This window comes from Parasteatoda tepidariorum, chromosome 6 (genome assembly GCF_043381705.1).
Source record: "Parasteatoda tepidariorum isolate YZ-2023 chromosome 6, CAS_Ptep_4.0, whole genome shotgun sequence".
In the NCBI taxonomy this organism is placed as follows: domain Eukaryota; kingdom Metazoa; phylum Arthropoda; class Arachnida; order Araneae; family Theridiidae; genus Parasteatoda; species Parasteatoda tepidariorum.
In genome coordinates, this window is record NC_092209.1 from 53,238,790 (window position 1) to 53,256,729 (window position 17,940).

Consider the following 17,940-nt stretch of genomic DNA (forward strand, 5'->3'; position numbering starts at 1 on the left):
ATCAGGATTTGCTTATCTCAATCAGGTGATTCGCATAAAATCAGTTTACTCGAGACTAGTGATTTAAATCAATGAGTTGGTTACAGGTAATCTGTGTATTCAAATCAATCGATTTCAATCAGCATGTTTGAATTTATTTATTCAAATCAGTCGATTTGTATTAAATCGGTTTATTTTAATCGACTCATTTAAATCAGTTAATTAATCCGTTAAATTAAAATAGTTAATTCATCACAAATGAATTGGTCTGTATTCTTTTAATCATATAAAATATGTTTCTTCAAATCAAATGCTTCGAATTACCTTTGAAATTTTGATTTACCTTTGAAACAAATTTTAAGCTTTAAATATTTAAAAAAAACTGCATTGAAAACCACTAACGTTTTACTTATTTTTTTAATTTTTATTTATTTATTTATTTATTTTTTAATTTTTTTTTTTAATTTTTATTTATTTCATTTATTTTTATTTATTTAACTTTTTTTTATTTATTTAACTTTTTTTATTTATTTTATTTATTTATTTCATATATTTATTTTATTTATTTATTTATTTTATTCATTTTATTTATTTATTTATTTATTTATTTATTTATTTATTTATTTATTTATTTATTTTATTTATTTATTTTATTTATTTTATTTATTTATTTATTTATTTTATTTATTTATTTATTTTATTTATTCATTTTATTTATTTATTTATCTTACTTATTTGTTTTTATTACATATTTTAAACCTTTTTTATATTTTTAAACCTTCACAAGCTGACAGAAATTAAATTTATTTTCAATCCCAAATATATTCCATTTCCTCTTAAAAATGTTATAGAAATGATAATGACAGGCTGTAGAAAAACAATAATGAATTTTCATTATTACCATTTCATGAATTGAAGGATAGGAAAACGTGTAACCCACGTATTCGTGTTTACCTCATCAAATTCAAATGCTGAAAGATAATTTTCTTTTATTATTTTAGCGAAACGCAGTCTTAGAAAGGTTAATTAGAAAAGTCAATTCAATTTTTGAGTTGATGCTTTAAATCGTCGTTTGAATATAATAAACACGGATAGAATATGTTGAGAATATTGTTTTCAGCAGAACGTATAATTTAAACATCCTTTCAATTTGTCAGTAATCTAAAATTTTGATAAAGAAATGTTTATCTAACATAATCTTAATTTAAATTTGCTCCCAAATTATTATTTGTCGTAGAAATATATGTATTTAATATAAACAAAAAATATAAAGAAAAATAGAACAAGTATTATAGTTAATAGATGTAATCCGTGCGCAAAAATGTGAAGCATTATATTATATATATATCTTTCCCCAGTAGTTTGGAAAATTTGTCAAGAAAAGCTTGTAAAGTGCTCAAAAAAGTGAACAACCTAAGTAACTTTTTTTTTATCTAAATATCATATTTTCACGTACTATAATTGGATATTTGCCGTTCAATAAGAAGAAGATCACAAATACCCACACGTGACTTATGACGTCAGCTCCATATGATTGTTTATAAGCAAAACGTCGTGTTAAAGTTAAACTAAGTTTTTCCGCATAAGTTAAAATGTTAATTAATGTAACGTTAATTAACTATAGAGCCGTATCGCAAATTTGTTGAAATATAATTCTTTCTCTGCTATGTCTCTTAACTTAGATTTATTTTTTGCTTTGTGTACCTGACAACTCCGATACATAATTAGTTCATGTTCTATGTTCTACATAACTTCGCGCCTGTCTTTGTGTTAAGTAAGAAATATATAGTGAAAGAGTTTAAATCTTTGTGAAAGAATATAAAATGAGTCACTTAAGAGCATTTATACTTGACGAGTTTGGCTTACTCGAAATAGAATGAATGGAACAGTTGCGTACGTAAACAAATGCTACGTTTCAACAACCAATCAGGATCGAGTTACCCATACTACGACACTTGCATGTTTCCCATTATCTTAATGGTTTGAGAGTCTAACCTTGAATATACTTAATTAGTGCAGACAATATTTTAAGTTCTCGAACACGTACTTTCTGAGAATAAACAAACATTTTATTCGACGTTTTCAGATTCTTGGCACTCAAATATATTAGGGGGGAGGGAGGATTCCCAACCTAGAAAATATGGTCCCAATAATTTCGTTAGAAGAGTGGTCGAAAGTTTAGACCCCTTAATGCTGGCTCTACTTTTTGCGTGTTTCGCAAATCTCTATAACCTTATGGTGAATAGAAAAATTTCTGTGCAGAGTAACAAAATTCACTTATACAAAGATATATAACTACAGTAATTTTTAATAATTATTTTTTCCTTATTTTATTCAATAATAGTCGAAAGAATTTGAATTGTAAGAAATAAAAAAACTTTACATCATTATAAAGAATGTAATTTTAAACAGCAAAATACAAAATTTGAACAAAATCGTTCGAATAGTTTCTGAATTGTCAAATTTTAAAAAAAGTGGTACATTTAAAACTATTCGTAGGAACTATTCGACCGATATCGTTTAAAATTTGTGTATCGCCATTTAAAATTAGATTAGCTAAAAAAATTTTATACCTTGCTACCCAAATTTTTTTCGGCAGCTATCAAATAAAATAATAAAAAATAATAAGTAATTATTAAAAAAAAATTAGCTGTATGGAATAGTGAATAATATGAATGAAAGAATTTTATAATTGTATGCCAAAATTTTTCAATTTGCCTAAAAGTTCTCGATATATGGCGAAATATGCAAAAAGTTTTAACATTAAAAGGGCCAAACTTTCGACCACTTTCCTGACAAAAATATTGAGAACGTATTGACCAGATATAAGCTAACCCCATGTTTAAAGAGTCAAGAATACGAACCCATCGAGGGAAAAAAGGTACATTTATCAGAGAAAAAAAGTTCTGTGCCTGATTTAATAAAATACCGTCAGCTCAAATTAATTAGCATATTTCTTTAGGCCCATTCAGGTTAGGCTCAAACCATTAAAATTAAGTCCTTAGTACATGAAAATTCGATCATTAGATAAAAGTTATACGATGTAAAATTATTGGATAAATATTTTAAGGGTAGAATTCTAAAAAAATGACTTAAATTTTCTCATTTCAAATTTTTCTTCTTCATTTTTTAAGTGTTTTTCCACAATTTCGGAAACAGACGAACAAAAACGACTATCCTTCTCTACCTTTAAACTTAAAGCTCGTATAATAATTGCAAATAAGTGAATTTTTTTTTTTTTTTTTATTTATCTAAGTTGCTAATTTGATTCATTAAATAATAGTTTTTTTTAATGTTAGCATAGATTGTACTAAACATTTTAATGGCAAATTTAGAACGATACCCTACAAACAAGTAAGAGACAAAAATTGAATCCACTCTTACTTGGGCAATATGAATTAATTATACTTACATATTGTGTGCGATTTTAAATCCCAAAATACATGTTATTCTACCCAGGTAAACAGGCAGACCAGCTGGTTACCGAAAGTGACTAATTTTCTAATGTAATGAAGTAAAGCGTATAAATCTATTTTGTTAAATAAATTAAAAAACACGCACCCGCTAAGTCTTAGATTAATCATTAAAAAGTGAAAGTAATATTAATTTTCAAATTCTGTGAAACATACTATTTAAGTTTAGCACAATTGAACAAAAATTTCCTAACCCTAATATCACTTAGATAAATCATATTTTATTGAAAAAGAGAAAGATAAAGTTGAAAACGATACCAAAAATTAATTATATATAGAATCGTTAGCCTATAAAAACTTACGCTCTTTTTCATATTTTAATATGGTTTTTAATTTATAAAACATTTTACTTCACTTTCGAGCTAAAGAATTATTTAATTATAGTGATTTAGAAGACGCGCACGTCTAAAAACTAATTTCATCTTATTTCTTTAGGATATCAAAAACTGAATTAGATAATAGCGATAAAAAAATCACATTCCTATTTTTTTTTCTCGCTCAGAAAGATAATTACGTTGTGAACTAATAGATGGAGCTACTGATCTACCTAAGATAAACTCTGTCTTATCATAATTCACGATTGTCCATCATCTCATTATTCATCTTCAGAATTAAAGAATTCGACTCCAATTCGAAAAATGTGATAATTTTGAAGCATTTTATTTCTAAACAAGAAAGTAAATTATTTCTAGAGTTACTAAATTAGCTAAATTTTGTTCAAAATATCACGCTTCACATGCATGGAAGAACTTGAATTGATGTTCATTTTACGTTTCGTTCTAAGTTTTTCTCCTTTTTCAAACAAAAATAATGGATTTTATTATCTATTTAAGAGGACTAACGTGATAGCTAACGTGAGAGAAACTTTTTTTGACGAATTCTGTTTCACCTTCATTGACATTTCAACATTTAAAGTTTAAAATAAAGTGTGTTCGGATAAAAGTAAACCATAAAATTTCAAATGCTGAAAAAAATGTTTTCAAAATATCAAAATGCACACAAATTATAGCAGGATAACCTCTCTACTGCGTAATCCTAAATAATCCTTCCATAATTTGTTTACATTTTAATATTCTATTTATGATAAAAAAAATTTGAAAAAGATTAAAGATACTTAAAGTTATGTTTTGTTTTTGTCAATATGCTTCCCAAGGATCAAATATACTTCCTATTATAAAGATGTTCGTTGAATAGTGATATTATAAGGGTATTCATAACAGAATAACCCTTGTACATGATAAGTCACATTTTTAATTTGATGCGTGATATTAACGTTCCTTTTAGGGGAAAAAAAAAAATTTGTGTCAAAAATGTTTTTTCTTTTTCATAATGCTCTGTTATCTATTGGAAATTCTTGAAAATTGTAAATCAGCCATCTAGAAACAATACTAAGGAAGAGTTTGATTTAAAAATGTCCCCTTCAAAAGTAGTGATAAATATTAACCCAGGTGAATAAAAAAAGTACTATTACTACTTGCTTATTTAGTTTAAAGTACAAATACTTTAAAAAGGGATCCAAAACTTGGTTATTTCCAGAAGGCACAGTGTTGTTCGTATTTTGATACCTTTATAAAGCACGCTAGAAAACATTGCAACTCAGAAAAATTTTGTTAAAATGGCATAATTATTGTTTTTATAAAATATAACACAAACACAATTGGATTCGTACAAACGACGTCATCGTGGATAAATCATGAAATTCGTCGATTCGGATGCTAATCAGATTCAACACACACGTGGTGTCGCTTACAGGCATCTGATTTAATACACGTGGTTTTGCATAATCATGGAATAACTGGAAAATTATAAATTTGAATTCCAATCTCTTACTTTTAATTAAGATTTATTAACGTTCCCTAAACTTTATTTATTTATTTTCCCTGGCAGGAAGGCATGCATTCCCAATAATCCAAATTATCAGAATCTTCAGTTAAATAAAATTATAATTTTCAACATAATCCTCACTCAAAATCTTCAAAGAATAGATAGGTCTGTAGTTTATTGGATACACGTGTTGAGTTTTTCTAGAGCGGATAAGAAACAGAAGCCCAGACAACGGCAACATAGTATACAGAGTTTGAAATTATAGCTTTGACTCAAAAGTAAAGCACTTAAATTATGACTTCTTTTTTTTATTTTCCTAGGAGAAAAAGCTTCGAAAAGCATTTTAATCTGCTTTATTGATCAGTATCTGCGAAAAAACTCACAGTAAGTGTTCTGAGTGGCAGCCAAGCGTGTCATTGCACACTTCTCACCAGCAAAGGAGTGACCTTTTTGAAGATTTCTAATTGCGTTAATTTTGTTTGTGGTAATATCACATCATTTCACTGTATGATTCAACTGAGTTGAGAAAATTTTCATACGTATAGTGCACTAAATATGTCATGTACCCCATAGAATAGTCTCAGTGATTTGTGAACTCAGTGAGCTAGGAGACTGGGTACACTGGGGTCCTTTTTACTAATGTGAAATATGGCCCTACACCTTGATAAATTTTGTTGATCTGGATGAGTACTATTACCTCTTTTATTTTATAAAATGATTTTAGAAACACCTTGTAAATATAATGCATGTTTGAGGATAGTGTAAATATGTTTTGAATAACATAAGAATTTGCAAAGAACATGGGCGTCGCAGATGTCCAAGTTTTGAGGGGGATGAAATTAAAATACACAATCACACTATTTCTCTAAATTTCACTTATAACAAAGAAAAAAAAAACTTACATCTGCTTAGCATTTGTAAAAAGTTAAATTTTTTTTCTTCTTGATTTTGCCTTTAATGAATTTACAATAATGATTGCTGAAAATTTTCTCTGCCTGAAGTATTGAGGGGACTTTTAAGGAATATATATTATTGAAAAAGACATGTAACCACCCTTACCTCTTCCCCACCAACAACGTTCATAGCTTAGAATATGCTTAGTGATGGTTTGATAAATTTGAGAAAACCAGTTTTTGAAAAGAGGCTTAGGTAAATTGTTTTTTTTTTTTTTGTTAAGTAAAAGTTGTAATTTTCTATTACACACCGTCTCAACCAGGTTCAAAATGTATGAACACGTCAGAAAACTGTTCGCGAAAAAAGCAATCTAATAATACCATGGCATTTTTTTTTTTAAACCAAGCATATATTTAGTATGTTTACTTTCCCTCTAGCGTTGAAAACATTTTGACATGTTATTGAGAAAACCAGATTTATAATGTAAGGAATGGTCAGAAAATTGTTCGCAAATAAGTTCTGAGCACCGTATCAATGGGGGGGAAAAAAAATTAATGTACTAGTAATGAGCGCATGTTTTTAAACCAGGGAATGTTACTTAACATGTTTATGAGAAAACCAAATTTATAATGTAGGGAAACATCAAAAAAGTGCTCAGCAATAATAATCTGTTCTGAGCACCGACTCATTGGCAAAGAAAAAACATTAATAATACTAACTAGTACAATGATAACATGTACTTGAAAAAAAATTAGATTTAGAGTAAAAAATTGCTTACAAATAATAATTTATTCTGAGCCCAGACTTATTGGCTAATAAAAACATTAATAATACTAACTAGTACAATGATAACATGTACTTGAAAAAAAATTAGATTTAGAGTAAAAAATTGCTTACAAATAATAATTTAATCTGAGCCCCCACTCACTGGTTTAAAAAGGAAAAAAAAATTATAGCACAAAGCACAATGAACTCATGTTCTTAAACCAGACAATGTTACAAAATATGTTCTTGAGAAAACCAGATTTAAACGTCAGAAAACTGTTCATAAATAATAATTTATTCTAAGTACCGACTCAGTGACAAAAAACGTTAATAGTGCATGAGGACAGATTCTTAAACCAGACAATGTTACAAAATATGTTCTTGAGAAAACCAGATTTAAACTGTCAGCAACGTCAGAAAACTGTTCATAAATAATAATTTATTCTAAGTACCGACTCAGTGACAAAAAACGTTAATAGTGCATGAGGACAGATTCTTAAACCAGGCAATGTTACTTAGCATGCTCTTGAGAAAATCAGATTTATAATATATAAAGAGACATCAGAAAATTGTTTACAAGCTATGATTTCCACTGATTTACTGAAAATACATTGTCAAAAGAAAAATAGAAATTGAATTCTATTCATTTATCGATTAATATATTCTTAAACCATATAATGCAACTCAATATGTTCTTGTGTGATCTACAATTGTTCTGGTGAAAATCATAAACGAAACCTTTAAAATAAAGAATTCTTGAGACTCACACATTCTGATTTCACTATGAATAATTCTTATTTTCTACCCTTTGCAAACAATAGAAATAATGAATTTTATGCAATTGTTTTTCATCAAACGTTGAAGACTATTCAAACAATTTTTTTAAAGTACAAAAGAAGTCAAAACTATCTTTCTTTCTTCTTTTTTTCATAAATTTCCTTAGAAAAGAGCTGCAATAACATTGTGTTCACCACAATATTAATCATCGTATTTAGCTTTCAATTATTTTTTCCCCCATTTTGAAGATGCAATTTTTTTTATAGCTAAAAATATGTACAACATCAAATAATCCGATTTTTTCCTCATAGCCCCAGTTTTATTGGAATCATGGACAGGAATAAGAATATCGAATGTATTGTAATCGTCAAAGAACGACTTTTCTAGTACCGTTTTCATTATTTTTCACCATCGACGAAATGCTTACAAGTGCATCAAAGACTTTTTCAAAAAGATTTTTTTTTTGTGGCCAGAAAAAATATTTTAACATAAAAATTTCCAACAAATAGTTCTTATACGAAATCTGAAACGAAACTTTAAAAAAAATACAGCCACTTCACAACAACAACAAAAAAAAAGAAACGGATTTTCTTTTCTAAACCATCGAGGACCTACCCACAAATTTAAAGTCCACCAGACAAAAGCCAAACAAAAAGGGGAAGGGAAAAAAATTAAGATCTCAAGAACTAGAAGAACTTCGCTGTTTTAAGTAAGGTCACAAAATAAGAACTTAAACATTGTTTCCGAAAAACTCAAGATGAAAGGATTTTGTAAATGTTAAGAGAAAAGAAAACTTTTTGAGGGGAGTAAACATTTGAATAGGTAAACGAGTGGGGGGAAGGGAAAAAACGAGAAGGGGGAAGCAACTCAAGTGGGCATATCACTGAATAACGGACCTATACAGACTGGAAAAGGGCGTTAAAAGACAATGAAACTTACTTTTTAACTCTCGGAATTTTTTGATACCTACAATCAATAAAGAATAAAAATAATAGCGGTAGAAAGAAGAGAAAATGAAGGAGGTATGCAGTAGGGGTGGAGGGGAGAAAATCAGAGAGACTGCTTAAAAGCCACAAAAACCTCCGAAAATATATGGAAAAAAAAGTCATTCGAAATGAAAAGAAATCTAGGGGGGGGGGGAGGAACGAAAAAAAACTAGATATATATATATATAAATATATACTTGAAATAAGCTTATTTAGTTTTGAAAAGGAACAAAAACACCAAGTTCCAACAAAAGCAATGGTTTTGTCCTCAGAATGGGATGGCGAACAAAAAAAAATAATTTTTTTTTTAAATAAATAAATAGAGTAAAAAAAAACAATCTGGCATCAAAAGATTTTGACGAACGAAAAGGCGGTATTTTTCATTCGAAAGACCCCCACCTCTCCAAAACCACCCCCGCCACCACCAATTCCATTTCGTGGGTGGAGAAAGGGGGGGGATCGACCACGGAATTCTCTGTCCTATTGTATTCTGTCCCCCTCCCCCTCATTGTCCGAGCTTTGCAGACGATCATTTCCCTCGGCAGGTCATTGTTTGGTCCGACTTCCAACAACAAGCATCGGACGGGCGGACGAACGGCGACAAAAGGCCACACGTACCTCTTTTTTTTATATTATTTTATTTTTTAGATTTGTTCTCTTTTTCTTTTCCTCTTTTTCCATTTCCAACGGTAATGCATGCTTTTTTTTTTCACTCTCCCTTGAAAAATCTCAACGTTTTGTTATACGGTGAAGGCCTCATCGTGTGGAGTTGGAACATTTTATTCTTATTTCAATTCCCTCGCCACCCCCGCGCACTCTTTTCAATTCCTTTTAGAATTCTACCTCCAGCACTTTTCTGAGAGAAGTTCCGATTAAAGAAAAAAATATAAAGAGAGTAAGATACAAAATATAAATAGAGAGTAAGATACAAAACTTTTATGTATCTATTTCTGTATAACACTTTTCTTACAGCCGATCGTCGAAGAGGATAATAAGGACGATAACGACTTAATATTTTCGAATTTTATTTTCTCGTTTGGTTTTCTACATTTTCTTATACTTCCCGGAAAAATCACAACTCAAAATTATTAGCAATCAGCAATCATGGTCAATTGCAAAAGTTGGCAATTGATCGTAAGAAGCTTTTAATTCAAACTTTTTAGTTTTCAGTGCTACTATAAATTGATTCAGGTGACAATATGAGAAATAAGAATGGGCGAAGGTACCGAAGTAATTTTAGTTATTCGATTCAGACTATAGTAGCACTGATTCCGGTGACAATATGAGAAATATAGGATAAATAAGAATGGAAGAAGGTACCAAAGTAATTTTAGATATTCGATTCAGACTATAGTAGCACTGATTCCGATGACAATATGAGAAATATAGGATAAATAAGAATGGAAGAAGGTATCAAAGTAATTTTAGATATTCGATTCAGACTATAGTATCACTGATTCCGATGGCAACATGAGAAATATAGGATAAATAAAAATGGAAGAAGGTACCAAAGTAATTTTAGATATTCGATTCAGACTACAGTAGCACTGATTCCGATGGCAATATGAGAAATATAGGATAAATAAAAATGGAAGAAGGTATCAAAGTAATTTTAGATATTCGATTCAGACTATAGTAGCACTGATTCCGATGACAATATGAACAATATAGGATAAATAAGAATGGAGGAAGGTACCGAAGTAATTTTAGATATTCGATTCAGACTATAGTAGCACTGATTCCGGTGATAATATAAGCAATATTGGATAAATGAAAATTGAAGAATGGAAAAAAGTACTAAAGATCAAAGTAATTTTAGTTATTCGATTCAAACTATAGTAGCATTGTGAGTAGTAGTGAATTTTTCAATTCGCTTAAAAACTTCTCGAGATGTGCAAAAAGTAGATTGAGCATTAAGGGGTCAAATTTTGGACCACTCTACTGACCAAACAATTGGGTCAGAAATCGGAATTGGGAAATTTGAAGGTCAGAAATCCGAATTCGTTGAAAAAAAAGGTATGGTTTATTCAGAGAAAATGTCTGATTCCATAACTTAAAATATCATCTGCACTAATTTGTTAGAGTATTTGAGGTCACCCCCTAGAACCACCAAGATTGAGTCCTAGGACGGGGAGATCCGATCATTGGATCAAAACTTATAGAGGTTGATCCGTTATTTATTTATTTATTTATTTATTTATTTATTTATTTATTTATTTATTTATTTTTTTTTTTTTTGCGCATATACGTAAAAATGAAAATATCAATTTCTTGAGAATTTTACAGTGCAGTTCTACTTTAAATCGAATAAAAAGATTTACAAATAATAAATAAAAAAAATGATCCTATTACTTGCTTTAAGCTATGACGAAAATAATTTTTAAAATGTAAAATCAAAAAGTGTCCTTTAATAAATTGTCTAACCGCATTCGTACTCACTCGTAATTAATTCATTCTAATTGTATTGCTATCTTATGCTTCATAATTTTCCAAATATATAGTAGGTTAAATAGAACAGCGATAAATAAAAAGAGGAAATCATCAGACACAACGGATTTGCGAAAACACATAAAAACTCTAAATACTTTGCAGGGAAGTCGTATTTGTTGTTCCATAGAAAAAACCACGTGCTCTGCTGGAAAATCAACGAAGACGGCGTGTTTTTGAACGCAGAAGGAAAAGCGTGATATAAGAAAAAGACATTTAGTTACTTTTGGAGTATAAGATTCTTTTTTTCTGATTTACATAAAAGTAAATACTCATCCAAATTTGGTGCTGAAACACCCGAAAAATTGTGTGAATGATTACTTTATTTCATGCTAATACCGAATAAAACGTTCTTACACACTTCATAGGGTGTAGTTGAAATCTTAACACCAATCTGCAGTTCATTGGTGGAGAAGGTTGTGTATTTAGGAATCCGTAAATTTGGCGAATAATTACTGTATATTTAAACTAATTAACTAAATTCTTACGTGAAATGGTTGTAGGATATGTTTTTAACGTATAGCAAATGCTTTTGAACCATTAGTGGATGTAATCTTGGACAGTTAGAGTCAGAAAGGATCATTTTTATGAAATATACTGTCGGCCATGGAGGAAGAATCACACATATATATGAGATCATGGTCCTGAAAGGTTTTCATTTTATAATCGTCGCTGAATAGCTGAGTCATTTCTGCGTTTACAACTATCAATGTTCAACTCCGTAGCTTTGTAAATTTTGAACCCAATTCGGAAGATAAAGGAAGTCTTCGATCAAGTATTGGGATAAACTAGTCTTCGTGGAGAACTTTTTGATGGAACTAATCCGTATTTGCGTTACATGTTGAGGAAAACCACAAAGCCATCCACATTTAGCCCGATGACGAGGGGATTCTGGCCCATGATCTGTTTACCTCTGAGTATAATTTTACGTCAGCGCTGTGGTCAGTGTGAGCCTAGAGCGGAATTCGTACCAACTAGCCACCGTTGGGATTCGAGCCTGGGTCACCTGGATCCCCTAAACCCCGGTGGCTCGAGAGTACCATATTGAGATCTCGTCTGTGTTATCGTTGGCCGTTAGAGTTAGAAAGTCTCGTTTTTATGTAATATACTGTGGGCCGTAAAGGGATAAACGCGTCCTGAACAGGGTTAATGTTTAGATTAAAAAAAAAAAATAGTTTTCAGTTTTTTTTTTGTTTCTTTTTTCATCTATTGAACTATGACCACTCATTACTCAATAACATCAAAGCTTGTTTAGGATCTCAAATCGAAGTGCTAATATTTAATCATTTTTGAATCATATTTTAAGTCCTTTTTTAGCTTCCTCTTACTTATAGGGATAGAATTATTCTTTTACATGGATAGAGAAAAGCCTGAACAGTTAGAGGGCTGACATTAAAAAAATTAAAATGCCGGAAGTTGGTTCGCTATGAAAGAGAACGGTTATTTCAGAAAGTTTGCATTCACGCGCTAATGGAGTTATAAATAAAAATAAAAACTTTTTTTTCGTAGTCGGTTTATTTTCTTCCTATAATTGACTAAAATGTGTATTTTGTGTTTAAAATTAGCTCATTTAATAAAACACGGTAGAAGCTCGCATGTACCGACATCGGAATACACATCAACAGAAAAAAAACAATTCCAAAGCGCTTTTTTTTTTTTTTTTTCATAAACAAATTTTTCTACTTTTTTAACAGTAGTAAGTTTTCGCATACATTTTTTTAAATATCTTTACAATATTATGAAATTTAAGATTGAAAAAAAAAAATGCGATAAAAGTTCGTTGAGAAATACGTTTGATTTTGAAGTCAGAATATTTATAAGATTATTTTAAAGAGTTGATTGTTTACTTTTGAAATCACAATTTTTAAAAGATAATTTTAGTGAGTAAAATGTTTGATTTTGCATTCACAATTTTTAAAAGATGATTTAACTGAGTTAAACGTTCAATTTTGTATTCACATTTTTTACAAAATGATTTTAAAAAGTTTGGTTTTGAATTCAAAATTATTATAAGATGATTTCACTTCGCTAAATGCTTAGTTTTGTATTCACAAATTTTATAAGATGATTTTAATGAGTAAAATGTTCAATTTTGAATTCAGATTTTCGCACAATTATTGCAATGAGTAAAGTGATAAATTTTGAATTAACAATTAGATTTTGAATTAAAATCGATTAACACAAGCATTTCAGCGCAAAAGTTATTTTATTCATAACTATGCATTATTTTTCATTATTTTTGTTAACAATTAAAAAAATAACTTTGAACAGTGAATTCTATATCGTTTTAAACTTTGTCATGTAAATGACAATATCCAAAATTTGTGTAACTTCAATTCCCGAGAAGAAAAAAAAAATTCAAAATCATGTTTCTGGTCGAAAATCTATCAAAGAAAGGGTACCTCAATTAAGTAGGAACTAATTTTTTGTCTGATTTTTTTGATCACCGGCAGAACTAATAAATTTTAGTTTAAGCCTTTCTAAATTAGAGCGTAAAAACTTGATCTGTAATTTTTTTTTTAAATGTGCGCTCTCTATGTTAAAATATTACCGTCTATCGCCCAAGAAAACAAATCTTCCAAAATCGATCAACAATTTTCTGAAGTATTTCTATCAGAAACTGTGATTTCCTCTCTTTCTTTAAATAGTCATTAACAATAAAGAACTCGCTGTGTGGTATACAGTTCTTTTAAATCAGTTTGTTTACAACAGATTCAATTTCAGACGAAAATAATTATAAATATAATAATATTTAAATAAATACAAAACTATTTACAAAACAAATAAGTTAATTCAATTTAAAAGAAATAATTAATCAAAAGTTTCTCTCGTTCTATAATTTAATAACCCTCTTTTTCAAGAAGATTAAGTCTTTGAAATGCAATTATTAACAACCATTATAAGTTCCTTACATTAGTTCTACTTCGCATTATATATTGTTTACAAGCACCACAAAATGCAAATAACAAAAAATAAAATAATTGAAAACAAATTTAATTAATTTTAAAGCCAACGTATTACAATAGAGTTTTTACGAGCAGACGATTTCCCAAGTGACTGAAAATTTATCGTCTGATTGTACCAGTTACGATAAATTAAGTTGGCGAAATCGTTTTAAAATGTAATGGAACAGCCCATTTCACAGACTAAAGAGCAAATGAAATGTATAGGTCATAGGGCACCATTTATATAGCAAGCACACACCTTCATAACAATTAAGAATCATCTGTGAAAATGAAGACCTTTTAGGCGCAGTGAGTACCGCACATTATTTTGTTCTTTTTTTATCGTTTTCTTTCGTTCATAGTTTGAAAAGCTTTTTGGGCAGGTGAAAAATGATTCAAAACGAAAGTAAATGCTTCGACTCAAAGGAATCATAACAAAATGGTATTATGTTATCAGAATTTGAGGAGCCTCCATATGGTGTGAAGGGGGTTGAAAAATGATCGACTAAGTTAAAGGTGCCAAAGCGGAAAATAATGGGAGTAACAACTCGATTCGCTATCATTTATGAATGAATTTTTTATTTCTTTTTTATATATGTATCCTTTAACCATTTTTTATTATGAAAAAAAACCGAAGTAGATACGCACAACTATCCTTGTTTAGGAAATATTTCAGGAGGAAACTCAAACGTTATTTATGGATGCGAAGATTTTGAAGAAAAATATTGTCAAGTAATAAAAGAAATAAAAGAACAGTACAATAAAAAATAGCAACAACTCAATTAGATTTCATTTATGAATGACATTTTTTAATGCATATATACTTTAATCATTTTTTTTAATTAAGAAATACCCCTAACCAAATATTTCTTCTAAGAAACATACGAGAAAGAATTCATTATTTATTTATGATTATTTTAAACAAAATATTGGCAAGCAATTACTGCCAAATAAAAAATAAATGCAAATTAACAAAAAATAAATGAAAGAATAGTGCATTAAATATAGTAACAACTCAATTCGCTATAATTTATAAAGAAATTTTTTATACTTACTATATTCTTAAACCATTTTTCGCTTGAAAAACTGAAGGAAATATATGCAAATATCTCATTTATTGGACATTCAAGATAAAAACTAGCAAACGATTCATGATGAATCCAAACGTGATTGAATTCGACTCGATGAATCCGACTAATTTATCCAAAGAATTGGAAAGCAATTATTGTCAAATAAAATTAAATGGAATATTAATTTTTAATACTTACTAACTAGGATAATACTATATTAAATACAGTGAAAATCGCTCAACTCAAAAGGAATTAAAATAGTATTTGATTTTAACAGTAAAATACAGACGGTAAGTATAAAATCCTCTCATATCTAACATTTTTATTGTATTTCAAACAATAAAATTCTCTGACATCGAGTTTTAAACAATAAAGTTTGCTTAAATTATTAGCGCCAATCGAAATTCTTTTTAGAAAAAAACCTGAAATTGTCCACCATTATGATTTCAAAAATGACCACTCACTCCAAGTATTTATTCTTTTAGGTAAAAAAAAGTTATTAATTTTTTTGCTTTAGAAAAGTTAAGTTTTATGTTTTTTTTAATTAAAACATTAATGAATTGAATTTTTGAAGGGAACACTAATAATGTTTAATAAAACCTTTGAAAACTTAAATTTATATAAATAAAAAATTCAATAAGCTAATTTTCTTTGTTATTGAACTATCGAATATGATTGAATAAAAAATTCGTTATGGAAAATCGCTTAAAGATTAAAGAATTTGAAACAAATTACAATTCTTGTTAAATCTTTCAAAAAAAATAAATAAATAAAATTCTAGGATTTATTTACTTTTATCTATAGAAGGAACAAAAGAGGTTAACCTTAAGCCTGACCGCCAAAATATCTTCGAAAGTTAACACTTTTTTCCTTTGCATGATCATTTAAGTATTTAGTTTTTCTATAAATTCTAAAATAAACAAATTACTAAAAAATCCGACAATTTCTAAGAAATTTGACAAAAGATATAAGATTTTTAAATTTATTGAACCGAATATAATTTCCTTTGTTTCTGAATAGATGTTATATTGTATTAAAGTAGATCGGAAGATAATACAAGTTACCTAATTATTTCATGGTTCATTGATCATAATAACATTCTTTATATTTAAAATAAAAGTTTTCTTTTCATTTAAGATTAAAATCTCATTATAGCATTTTTCTCTCTTAAAGTACCTAAAAACATTTATTTCTTCAAATTACTTTTTTTAAATATAATATTCAGTTGTTGAAAGTAAGCGATAGCATTCCGAAATTATTCTCATAAACCAGGTAAAATCTCAAAACATCTAATTTAAATATTTTTTTATACATAATAATAATAGATTTTATTAGATAGATTTTTTGTATAATAGATTTTACTTAAGGTTTTGCAATTGTTTTGTTATTGTTATGAGAAATTTCATAAAATTTGGCACATAGAAAGGGGAAAAAAATTCAGATGATGATTTTACAGCATTTTTTTTTTTTTCTAACGTAAAACCTGTAATCATAGCTCATTACAACGAAGATGAACAGGTACCGGACAAGGTAATAAATCTTCGTAAATTTCGAAAAAAAAAATTGCGTGTAATAAGTTTACAATTACAATGATTAAAGCTAATTATGCGAAAATAAATAAAACACGTCGATGCATATATGCATATTATGATGTAATTACATGTAAAGTCAATTAAGCAAACAAAAAAAAAAACATTTGCGGGTGTACACACATATTCTATAGTAATAACATATATAAATGCAGTTATTAGTAATGTAAGTAAAATAAAATCGGTATTTGACCAATTCAGCACAAAAGCCAGACATTCGGTTTAGTTGAAAATTAAAGCATATGGCCAAATAGTTCAGCCAAATATTAAAAACAAAATTATTAACCATCAGCGTTTGACCATCACGCAACTTGGACATCAATTTTAGGCTTACGAAAACCTTATTTTAAGTTTAAAAAATGTATATAAAAAAATAAAATAAATATTGTAAGTTTAAAAAATATACGGTAAAAATGATTAAGCCCTAGCAACAATTTTACCTTGGCCCCAGTTGGGCTCTAAATTGACTCAACATGGGACCTATAAGAACATGCACCGAGAGACCAATATTGTGATGTCTAGATTTTTAATATTAGTCCTAGAATGTCCTATATAGGGCCTACATTGACCAATATTGAACCTATATTAGCTAAATAATGAATATGAAATATCGGGTGAATCAGACAATTCTATATAGGACCGATATTGGTTGTAAAGTGGCTGTAAAATATCGGGTGAATCTGAAAATTCTATATAGGGCCAATATCGGAAAAATAACGCCCCTTTAAACCCTTATTGAACTAAGATTCATGAATATTGGCCCATTGAGGGCCCAAGTTATTTTGCTGCTAGGAAGGTATCTAACTGGATAAAAACGACAATTTTGATGAAAATTTTATTTTCTTTCTTTTTTTATTACCTATATTGAAACTTTAGTTCATTAGCTTTCCATAAATTTTTTATTTTTTAATCTCCGATTTTCAGAAATTAAGTTATAGTTGTTTTTCTGCGCGTTGACAGACGAAACAAGAACCGAAAGTGAACTCCCGAAAACGAGGCTAAAATGTTTTTCATTGTGCTCAGAGTATTTTAATCTTTATTTAATAATGTTATTAAGACAAATAAAATATTAACAACTTAAGACAATTAATAATATTAAGACAAATAAAAATTATTTTCAGAAATTAAATTTTCGAATTATTAATTATTTT

General features: G+C 28.6%; 1 protein-coding gene across 2 annotated transcripts in view; it reads right to left on the reverse strand.

Moving 5' to 3' along the window:
• LOC107438641 (transcription factor Sox-13) overlaps positions 1–17,940 on the reverse strand; it is a 555,886-nt gene that overhangs the window by 435,552 nt on the left and 102,394 nt on the right. The gene's annotated exons all lie outside the window — the stretch shown is intronic.